This window comes from Ochotona princeps, chromosome 9 (genome assembly GCF_030435755.1).
Source record: "Ochotona princeps isolate mOchPri1 chromosome 9, mOchPri1.hap1, whole genome shotgun sequence".
Classification (NCBI taxonomy): Eukaryota; Metazoa; Chordata; class Mammalia; order Lagomorpha; family Ochotonidae; genus Ochotona; species Ochotona princeps.
This window is the reverse complement of record NC_080840.1, coordinates 44,141,759-44,153,971: the sequence shown is the minus strand read 5'-3', so window position 1 is coordinate 44,153,971 and position 12,213 is coordinate 44,141,759. Positions and strand designations below refer to the sequence as shown.

General features: G+C 40.0%; 1 pseudogene; it reads left to right on the top strand.

The window, feature by feature from the left end:
- The first annotated feature begins 8,446 nt into the window (after window positions 1-8,446).
- Window positions 8,447-11,922, top strand: LOC105941571 (elongation factor 1-alpha 1-like; annotated as a pseudogene).
- Window positions 11,923-12,213: the final 291 nt, after the last annotated feature.

Here is a 12,213-nt window from a genome sequence, read left to right as displayed (position 1 = left end):
TCCGTTGATTCTTTTCATGAGCACATTTAAGGATCTTTTCCTTATGTTCAACTGAAGAGAGCCTGATGATCATATGTTGTGGTGAAAATAGCTTTTGATCAAGCCTGTTGGGAGTTCTGTACCCCTTCTGGATGTTGTTTCCCAATTCTTTCTCTAGATTACGGAAATTTTCTCTTATTATTTCACTGAATACACCTTTAATCCGAGCATCTCTTTCTGCACCTTCTGGGACTTCCTTAACTCTTATGTTAGGCCTCTTAATAGTGTCTTTCAATTCTTGAACACTTTTTTGGCCTGATGCAGCTCTACTTCCAGCTTTTTGTTTGCTTCCCCCTGGTGACAAGAAGTATCTTCTGATTCAGAGATTCTTTTGCTTGTTTCATTCTATTTTGGAGACTCTCCACTGTACTTTTAATTTGTCCCACTCTATTCTTCATTTCTAATGTATCAGCTTTCATTTGATTCATTCCCTGTGTGACAAAATCATCAAATTCTTTGTACTCTTGCATGTGCTTCTCATTTTTGGTAAGTTTTATAACAAGTGTTTTGAATTCTGTATCCTCCAGTTTCTCGATGTCTTCCTCAGTTAACTCTGAGGTTGGCATAGGGTTTTGCTCCTTTGCATGGGAGTTTTTAGTAACACTCATTGTGCCTCTGTCTCTTCTTTTGCTTCATTGTACTTCTGGTTAGCAGAATCTTTCCCTTGGGGCAGCTTTCTAAGCTCTGTTACCCACAGGTCTACAATTCGATTTTACTTATTGCAGTTGGTACATAGCTCTTTGTTTACGTTGCGCCACTCCCTCCAGCAAGTTCCAGGTCTGGGTTCTTATGTTAGACTTCCAACATGGTCTCCATAGCCCCCAGCTCCTGGCTCCCTGCTCTGTACCTCCTGCTGCATTATTGTCTGTACAACCTTTCTCCCACTTCCAGTTGGAGCAGGTCCCAGGATTCAGGAGACACCAGGTGTCCTATATAGCTAGATTGTTGGTGGTGGTATTCTTGCAAGAACCTGTTGACTGTCAGGTCTGAGGGCCACATGGATCTATTTTGACTTGTATGATGCCATAGTTGGTATTATTTTCCTGCGGGACCAGTGCTATCCATGGACCTCAGTGAGTTATGCAAGCTCAGCACATGCACAGCTCACTGTTGTCCCCTGCAGTCCTAAAACTTTTGCCACACTGTACAAAATGGCGCCTGATGTGCCACTACTAGAGTTCTTGATCTGCTAGCTGTGAAGTCTGGGGCTACCCAGACCTGTCTTGGGTGGAACCTGTAGAACACCATGCTGTTGCAGTTCACTGAGTCAGAAAAGAGTCCACTCCCAGCTCAGAGCATGCTCAGTCCTTTCCTTGCCTTTGCCTCCTTAAACAAAATGGCACCCAATTAGGCTCTAGGGGGCTGACTGTGCTGTGAAATTCACCCTGTTCTCACACTGCCCATCTGGGATCTACTGCTCTATCTCTGCTGGTGGTCAAATCAAACAGACCAGCTGGACATACAGTTCTTTGTCTGGGTTCACCTCCCAAGCTCCCATGAAAGTCTCTTCCCACCTGGTTGCTGGTGGAGTTCCTTCTGCTAGTGTTCAGTTTGCCGTTAGCTGAATGCTGCTAGATTATCAGTCACTGCATCATCACACAGTTGTTTTTGCTGCTTTTCTCTGTCAGTCTCCAGGTATCACTCTGCTGTTGTTCTGTCCTCTCCTATTTCCTGGAATGTGTCCTCTCTGCTTCATCCTGATTAAATGTTTCTCTGTCCATTTAATGTGTCCTTACCTTATTCTGCCATCTTGATTCTCCAAGTAAATCTTTTTGAAGTAGCACTAAAACAGCAAGTGTAAGCTGCAATTATACAAAACTAACATAATAGTCAATGAGGAAAATTATAATTATGTCATGATCATTAAAATTTTTATCAAAACAACAAAAAAATCTTACCAATGGTTAGGAATTTATGGGAAAACTTTAAAAATAGCAAAACTAGTATTACTCAGTAAAGTGTAATTGACTACTGAAGTTTTTTATTCATATTTCATCATAAAATTTGAATTAGTATTTTGTTGATTGCTCAAGTACCTGGGTCCCTGGCACACATGTTGGAGACTATTGATTTGCAGGCTCCTGGCTTCAGCATGACCCAACCATGGCTACACGAACATTCTAGCAGTGAACCAACAGATGGAGAATATTGCTCTTTGTGCCTCTTTGCCTTTTGAGTAAATATATGTATTTTAAATGAATAATTTGCATCAGGCTTTGCCAATGGGAAACTTTCCAGACAGGTCCACATTGGCAGCTTTTCCATACATTGGTTCACACACCTTTCTAAATTAGATTTTATTTCAAACATTTTATACATTGTGTTTTCAATGTTGTGAAAGTATATCAGGTAGTCTTTAATGCAATTTTCTTGGTAATACCTGTTCCTGTGGACCCCCTTCATGCCATTTGCTATAATTACTTCCCTAATGAAGAACAGATGAACCAGTGGTTAGGAACCAAAAGTGGGTGCTGGAGAGTGGTAGTGTGTGGGTGTCGTTACAACTCACAGGATCCCTGTAGTGATTAACTGTTCTATATCTTGATCGAACACTAGAGGCACAAACTTAAACATGCGATGAATTGTGGAGAACACACACAACATGTACACATGTACAACTATGCACAAAAATTTGGAGAACATTTAATAAGACAAAATACATTGTATTGATTTGATAACTCAACTATGAAAATATACTATATCATCTCTCAAAATCACCAGTAAAAACATTTGGATGATATCTCTGTCTGTATTATTGATTACAACTCTGTGTGAACCTGCTGTTATCTTCACAAAAAAATCAATTTTTGTTAAAAAACAAAGGAACTCAAAATTCATGTTATTTGAACCATACATTTGCTAGTTCCTAACTTACAAAATCAGCAAATACATGGAAATAACTAAGTATTCCTAGTAGGCAACTTTATTTCAAAGCAACTAAATGAGGGCAGACCTTCACAAAAGAAAGTCACCTAACAAAGCAGAAAGAATGAATAAATTAGAAAACAAGTATTATGTAATATCTGATAAAATTATTGATGAATAAGGCTTGCCAGACAGAATTAAAGATATGAGATGTAAATTTACAACACATAAATGCAAAGCTTTCACCATTTAATTGAGAAGCCAGATGCTCAGTACCTTAGTCCCATAAATAACATAGTGTCACCATACAAGTTAACAAGACATTTAAATATGCCATTTACACAGCATCTTTCATGCATCCAGGTAAAACCTGTTTAACATGTATGCTTATGCCTCCATATTCAAATCTCAGCTTATAGGACAGAGAACAGCAAGTTAACTCACAAAGCAGTCACAAAAATTCAGAAGTGTAGAAACCCATAGGAAACATGCTCAAGTTACTTCACTACTACAGAGTCAGAACAGGCATTGTGTTGCAGCAGATTAGGCCATCACCTGCATTGCCAACATACTACATGAGTACTAGTTCCAGTTCTAGCTGTTTCAGTTCTGATCCCATTCCCTGGGAAAGCAGATGATGTAAGTACTTGTACTCCTGCCACCCATGTGAGAGATGCAGATGGAGTTCCAAGCAGCCTGGCTCAGCCTTGGACACGGTGACCATCTAGGAAGTAAGCCAGTAGATTGAGAATTATTCTCTCTCTCTTGCGTTCCCTTTCTCCCTCTTGTAACTGCTCCTTTAAAAGAAAGAAAGGAAGAAAGGAAGAAAGGAAGAAAGGAAGAAAGGAAGAAAGGAAGAAAGAAAGAAAGAAAAGAAAGAAAACAAGCCTGCAGGTCAGGGACTCAAAAGGGGTGGCTGCAGCAGCAGTATGTGAAGCATTAATTCCAGAAGCTTTCCTGCTTCCCCTGCCGTTAGGTGAAGACCATTCAGCCTATGTTTGTCAGTTTGGGTCAAGCCAGTTAAGAGTCAGGGTCTCCTCTCCTTTGCTCTCCTGGATAGATAGAATACATGAACCAATGTAAGATGGGTTAAACCAAGAGGTTAGACTTTTCCAAACCTTTGCATAGTTAGACAAATGTCATAATTTCTCTATGAATACCAGGACGCTCGGAATTGAAAGGCACTCAAGTACAAAGCGAAAGTTGCTACTGGATTGAATTTTGATCTGGCTAAATTGTAGAAAGGAATATTTAGGGTGGGTTAGAGAAAATGATTTGATATTAAGCAGCATCTAAAATTTAGACACGGTAGCCAGTGTCATGCCATAGCAGGCTAAGCCTCCACCTGGGATGCCAACATCCTGGCTGTTCCACTTTCCATCTAACTCTCTGTTTACAGCCTGTGAAAGCAACAGAGGATGGCATAAGGCCTTCAGCCCTACACCCACATGGGAGACCAGAAAGAAACTCCTAGCTATGGACTAACACAGCTCTGGCCTTTGTGGTCATTTGGGAGCTAACTAGTAGATAGAAGTTCTTTTCTCTCTCTTCTCTCTCTTTTTCTCTGTCTATAACTCTGCTTTTCAAATTAAAAAAAAAATTCTTTTTAAAAAGTTGACATGTAAAGTTGAAGATTGTTAAAAAGCAATTTGTGAAAAAACCTGGTAGTGTGTTATTAAAATGCATATTTGGTGTATGTACATGCATATCTACATGCACAGTTCTAAGAAATATCAGAAGGAAGCATCAACAGTAGCAAACTTCGTGTATAATAGATATGCTTATTTCATCTTTTATGAATCTATATTGGACACATAATTGGTTTCATAAAAGTGAAAAGATTATTTTATAAGGTCCTATAAAATTTTGTTTAAGAATTTATTTATTTGAAAGGAAGATATGTATAAAGAGAGGGGGAGAGAGAAAATCTCATATCCACAGGTTCATTCCCCAAATGAAAGAAATAGCCAAGCCAGGAGTCAGAAACTTCCTCCAGATCTCCCATGTGAGTGCCTGCCAATACTTTTTTTTTATTAAAAATTATCATTTGGGTTTGTGCTAAGGTATAGTGGGTTAAACTGCTGTCTATGGTGATACTGCCCAAGTGGCCGCAGTCCCAGGTGCTCCACTTCGGATCCAGCTTCCTGCTAATGTGCCTGATAAAGAAGTGTCAGATATCTCAAGTGCTTGGGCTCCTGCACTCACGTGGGTGATCAGGAGGAAGTTCCTGGCTCCTGGCTTCAGCCTAGCCATTTCATTCATCTGGGGTTTGAACCAGCAGATGGAAGACCTCTTCTCTCTGTCTCTGTATCTCTCTCTCTCCCTCTTTATAAATTTGCCTTTCAAATAAAAAAAATCTTTTTAACAAGTTCAATTCAAGCAGCCATAGATTGCGTCGGGGTTTTTCTGTTGTTGTTTTTCGGGTTGGTTTTTGTTGTTGTTTTTGGTTTTGGTTGGTTTGGTTCTTTTCAGTTTCTGTTTTGTTTTATTTTGTTTTGTTTTTGCTACCACAAAATGCCTTAGGGATTATTTCTTACAGTTCAGGAGGACAATGGGACACCCAAGATCAAGACTCTCATGTTCAAGGTCAGCTAAGGGCCTTCTTAAGGTGGGAGGGGCAGAGCTGGCTAGCTGGTTCTCTTGAGCCCTAATAAGACACTAATCCAATCAGCAGGGTAGCTCTTGTGACCTAATCACTCCATCTCTTAGGCCTGATTTAGTGACTAGAGATTAAGTTTAAACATACAAATTAAGATGATAGCTTTCAGTCCCTAGTACTTTTCATGTGCTCCTTTCCAATAAGTCTTTGTTGTGATCTAGGCTTGGGAGCCTAATATTTCTTTCTTAAGTGAGAGATTTTTGCCTCTTCTAAAGCATTTTAAATATAGACTTAGATAATTAAAGCAGGTGGTAAGGGAGGGAGATTGCTAGCTTCTGTCCTCAAAGTCCATCCATGGGAAGCAAGACAGCAGGTGGTGTGCAAGAGATGAAGAGTCCAAGTGTAAGAGAGATGAAACAGCCAAAGCATGAGCATGCAATGAAGAGAGAGCTCTTCCCCCATCTATTTTCTTTCAAGATTTATTTGTTGGAATGACAGATTTACAGAGAGAAGGAGAGACAAAGATATTCCATCCACTGGTTCACTTCCCAAGTGGCTACAATGACCAGAGTTCAGGGTCAGGACTTTCTGGGTCTCCTATGCAGGTGCAAGGTTCCAAGGCTTTACGTTGTCCTCTACTACTTTCCCAGTGCACAAGGAGGGAGCTGGAAGTTAAGTGGGGCAGCTGGGACATGAGCTGGTGCCCATATGGGATCCTGGCACATGCAAGAAGAGGATATAGTCACTAAGTCATTAAGCAGAGACCAGCATAGGCTTTTAAGGGGCTTTAAATGAGAGTGGTTGTGCAACTGTACATCAACCACCTCAGGTCCCAGGAAGTGATGGGTAAACATCTTTTGATGATTAGGTGAGTGAAAGAATTACACAAATGGATCTTCCATCGGCTGATTCACTGCCCAAGTGGCTGCAAGAACCACAGCTGAACCAATTTGAAGCCAGGAGCCAGGAGTTTCCTCCAGGTCTCCTACATGGGTACAGGGTCCTAAAGCCTGGGGCTGTTCTTGACTGCTTTCCTGGGCCACAAGCAGGGAGCTGGGTGGGAAGCAGGGCTGCCAGGATTAGAACTGGTGCCCATATGGGATCCCAGAATATGCAAGGTGAGGACATTAGCCACTAGACTTTGGCACCAGCCCAAAGCCCAAGAGTCTTGAGCTACAACCAGAGCAATCAAGGAGCCCTATGTCTGAATGCCTGGAGCAGATAGGAAGCTGCACTGGGCAGCAAGTTCCAAGGTCTCACCGACACCTTGGAATTCCTCCCTTGAGCCCAGTTTGCCCTCAAGGTCTCAGCATTCTGGGGCTGTGATGGAGAAAGCAGCCCCAAATTTCTCCAAAATACTGTGGAGGCTATTTTGTTCCAATGCCTTCATGACAAGTATCTGGCTTCCTTATATCCATACTAGCCATAGAAAATAGGTGCTTAGCAGCACTCAATATTCTCTGTAGAATAAGCCATGTTATTCTTTGCATTCTTGCCAGGCTAAAACTAGCACACACACTTTTGAATTCTACCTTTAATTCGTTTTTCCCCTCTTACATTTTGCCATAAACAATCAAGGGAAGCCACACAGCACCTTGAAATGTTTGTTTGGATAGTTCTTTCACCAAATAAAGGTAGACTCCTCAAAAAGCCCACAAAAAGCAGATTTAAAATACAGTGCATTTTGGTGTAAAATTTTCTTCAAAATCTACGCATATTTGTTCTGTTTCATTGCTTTCAAATTCTGCCTTCTGCAAAATACCAATATGCAAACACAGTTCAGCCAAATTCTTTACCAACTTTGTAACAAAGATGGTCTTCCCTCCAATTCCCAATAAGACATTCCTCATTTCCATTTAAGATTTCATCAGTGCATTTTTTTTCTCTCCATGTCTCCATCAATATTACAATGAAAACCACCTGAATAGCCTCTCAGACTACAGTTCTGTTTCTGAAACCTTAAAGGAATTAATCCAACAGTGAAATCTAGGGTTTTTCCAGCACAAACATCAAACTATCTAAGCTCGTACCCATCACCCATTTCCAAAGCTACATCCACTTTTTCCCATCTTTAATATCAGCATCACCTCACTGCTCTGTACTGAATTTGTTTAATCAGTTTATGCACTATAACAAAATACCTGAAACTGGGTAACTTACAAATAATAAAAACATATTTCTCATGGTTACAGGTCTGGGAAATCCAAGATCAAGGTTTCAGTTGATGTGGTGTCTGCCAAGTGCTGATGAATGCTTTCAGGGTGGCCCCTTGCAGCTGCATCCATACCTGAAACTGGGTAACTTACAAATAATAAAAACATATTTCTCATGGTTACAGGTCTGGGAAATCCAAGATCAAGGTTTCAGTTGATGTGGTGTCTGCCAAGTGCTGATGAATGCTTTCAGGGTGGCCCCTTGCAGCTGCATCCTCTGGAGGTGATGAACATGCAGCAAGAGACAGAAAGGGATAAGAAGTCAAAAAGCAGTTGCCTGGTGCCCTCAAGGTCCTTTATAAGGAAGCTAATCCAATTGTGAGGGTGGAACCCTTATGACCTAATCACTCCCAAAAGTTCCACCTCTTAATATGATCACATTAGTGGTAAGATTCAATATGAGAACTTTTGGAAAGATGCAGGCCCTCAAAGATTATTGTGGCTATTTTGCTATATTTTATTATTACAGGACATATCTGGTGTCTTAGAGCAGGTCCCAATCACTGGTTGAATTCACTGGAGCTTACTGAAAGCTCTTGCTGTCAAGGTCAAAGGGTAGTTCAGTGATCTCGGGAACATGAAACATGTTTAAAATGTCAGCCCTTTTTGAACAGGAGGTAGCCTCATCTGGATTTGGATATCTTCCTTCATTAAACTTTTCTGTCTCTCATAATAGTCAGGGCTGGACCAGGTCAAAGCCAGGATCCAGGAAACCAACACAGTTCTCCGTATGGGTGATAGAGACCCAAGTACTTGTGCCATCATTGTATCCTCCCAGCCTGTGTATGTAGGTAAATGGAGTCAGAACTGGTATGTGTGTACCCCAAGTAGTGTCTTACCTCTAAGCTAAATCTACACCCTGATCCTGATATTTGTCTCCGGTATCCTTAACCAGAAATAGGATCATCACAGTGAGGCTGTGCTTTTGAGTTTTTCTTCACATAGAATTCCTTCTTTGCCATGTTACTTGTTAACAACTGAAAAGTTATCATAAAGTCTGAGAAGCATCATCAAGTCAATTTCTCATTTCTGTAACCTCTCAGGTGACTGGTGATAACCCAATGGCTCTACAGGGATTGCACAGAAAGCTACTTTGAAATATTGATTGGAACTGGCATTGTAGAACAAATTAAACCACCACTTGCAACATCAGCATCTCTTAAAGGCACCCGTTTAAATGTTCTACTTCTGGATCCAGTTCCTTGCTAATGCACCTGAAAAACAGAAGATGGTCCAAGCAATTGGACCCCTGTCACGTGCTTGAGAGACCTGGAGTTCCAATCTCCTAGCTTTTATCTAGCCCAGATTTGGTTGTTGTGGCTATCTGGAGAGTAAATCGGTGGCTGGAAGATCCCTCCCCACCTGTCTGCCTCTCTTTCCCTTCCTAGAACTTTGCTTTTCAAATAAATGAATCTCAATAAATAAATAAACATTGCTTAATGTAGTCTTCTACTGAGAAATCCTCCACCTTTGAGATTTATTGCCCAAGCAAAAGGAGGACTAAAGAATTACTCAACCAGAACACAGAATCAAAAATAAGGGCTGTGAGTTTCATAATAGACCTTTGAAGGTTATAGTTGAAATACAAGTATCAAGCTTAGAGGATTCGTCCAAGAAAAGGAATGGGCATAGGACAACATAAACACAGTGGGCCCATTACAAGGAGCAGATACAGCAGCCAGGTTTGGAGCAAAGGCCCAGAGAAAAGTCACAAAGGAGACAAGAATTTGCTGAGTGACAACAAAAGGCAGAATCACATGTGTGACCTGACCAGAGTGGGGAGGAGTAAAGAGATCCCAAAGAGAGACACTGTGAGTGAAAGTTCATGAAAAATTAAAAAGATTTTCCACAGTAATCAAAAGCAGTGGCAAAACATACCTTTTGGTGCATATTCCAAGATTCTCACTAAGGGTGAAACAATCTGACATGAGACACTAAGCTGAACATAGTGACACATTCAACATTATGTGTGACATTTTCTGGCATAATAAAACAGTTTAATTAAGGTATAATAAATCTCTAAATTTAATTTAAAGTTAGAGATTATATGGGAAATAGAAGTCCAGTTAAATAATCCCATGAGAAAATAAACTTAGATCAATAACTTCTAGAAAGTATTTTGTGGGACAGGTGGTCTTGAATCCTTCAAAAGTTAGTGATATCTATTTTTAGAAAGACTTAGGAAGACTTTTCTAGGAAAAAAAAAAAACAGGTATTAAAGAGATACCCCAACCAATCCAACACATGAATCTTAATGAGCTCTTTAGAATAATTGGGGGAATTTGAATATGAATTAATATTAGATAGTAGTATAAAATTAATGTTAATTTTATTAGGCCTGATAAATTTATTGAGGATACACTAGATAACATCTTTCTTAGGAAATAAATATTGTGTCATTTCAGTACAATACTGTGTTACTTACAACTTCCTTTTAAATATTTCAGTCAGAGATAGAAAAGACCACTACTGTGGTGTAGCTGGTAAAGTTGCCAGCTAAGGTCATTTGAGTCCCAGCTATTCCACTTTCAACCAAGCTCCCTTATAATGTGCCTGGGAAAGCAGTAGAGAATGGCCCAAGTGCTTGGACCCCTGCACCCTGGCTCCTGACTTCAAACCAGCCCAGCTCCAGGATTTGTAATCATTTGGGCAGTGAACCAGCACATGGAAAGTCTCCTCTCTCTTTCTCTGAAGCTCTGCCTTTCAAATTAATAAATCTTACATAATTTTAATTTAAAATTTAAAAGCATTTTTAAGAATGATGGAATAAAAAAAAAATCATGGCTTTTTTTTTTTTTTTTTTACAATGGGTTTGCTGCCGGAACATAGGTGTCATGAAAACCACTCGAAATCAAAGCAAAAGTGGGAAAGGAAAAGACTCATATCAACATCATCATCATTGGACATGTAGATTTGGGCAAGAATATGCCAGTATCAATAGAACCACTGACAGATTTGAGCAGGTTGCTGAGATGGAAAAGAACTTCTTCAAGTATGCCTGAGTCTTGCAAAAACTGAAAACCAGGTATGAGTGTAGTATCGCCACCCACATCACCTTGTAGAAATTTGAGACTGTATCATATTACTATCACTGATGTCCCAGAACAAAGAGACTTTATCAAAAACATGATTGCATGCACATCTTTGGATGACTGTGCTGGTTGTTGTTGTTGATGTCAAAGAATTTGTACTAGGAGTTCCAAGAATGGCTAGATCAGTTAGCATGTCCTTCTTGATCACACACTGCATGTGAAATAACTTACTGAGGGTGTGAAACAACTCACTGTTAGTGTTAACAAAATAGATTCTGCTGAGCCACCTTATAGTCAGAAGAGATAGGAGGAAATTGTTAAGAGTCAGCACCCACGTTAGGGAGATTGGTTACAACCCTGACCCAGTAGCATTTGTGCCAACTTCTGGTGGGAACAGTGAAAATATGCTGGAGCCCTGGGATAAAATGTCATGGTTCAAGGAATAGAAAGACACCCACAAGGATGAGAATGCCAGTGGAACTCATGCTGTTTGAAACCCTGTTGTATCGTCCCACCAACAGACCAACTAACAAGTCTACTTCTTCCCCTTCAATGTGTCTGCAAAATTGATGATATTGGTCCTGTACCTATGGGCTGAGTGGAGACCAGTGTACACAAACCTAGCACAGAGCTAGCTTTTGCTCCAGTCAACACCACAACTGAAGTAAAGTCCTTTGAACCAGGGAGCTTTGAGTGAAGTTCTTCCTGAGGACAATGTGGGCTTCCATGTCAAGAAGATCTCCGTCAAAGATATTCATTAAGGCAACATGACCCACTGACAGCAAAACACCAACCCACCAATGGAAGTAGCTGGCTTTACTGCTTAGGTGATCATGCTAAACCATCCATGTCAAATCAATGCTGAGTATACCCTTCTACAAGATTTTCACGCAACTCACATTGTTTGCAATTTTGCTTAGCTGAAAAAAAACTGATAATCATTCTGAAAAGAAGCTGGAAGATGAACCTAAATTCTAGAAATCTGGTGAAGCTACTGTCATTAATATGGTTCTTAGCAAACCCATACGTGTCGAGGGCTTCTCTAATTATTTTTCTGAATTGTTTTACTGTCCATGATATGAGACAGACAGTTGCTGTGGGTGTGATCAATGCAGTGAACAAGAAGGTTGCTGGGGCTGGCAAGGTCACCAAGTCTGCCTAGAAAGCTCAGTAGGTTAAATTAGTTATTATCCATAATACCTGTCACCCAGGTCATAATAAGTGGTGGAAGAATGGTCTTAAAATTTTGTCTTAATTTTGTCTCAATTGATCACTTAATGTTAATAGTAAAAGATTGGTTAATGACATCAAAACACAGTAAAACTTTATGAATCAAAGGAGAATGTTTCGTACACCATTTGTTTTGTGTGTGAATTTGTGTATATGTCTATCAGTAGAAGTTTTAAGGTACTAGTTTTTTTTTTTAATATTTAGCATTATGTGACAGTTTCATAGGCTTTGGGAA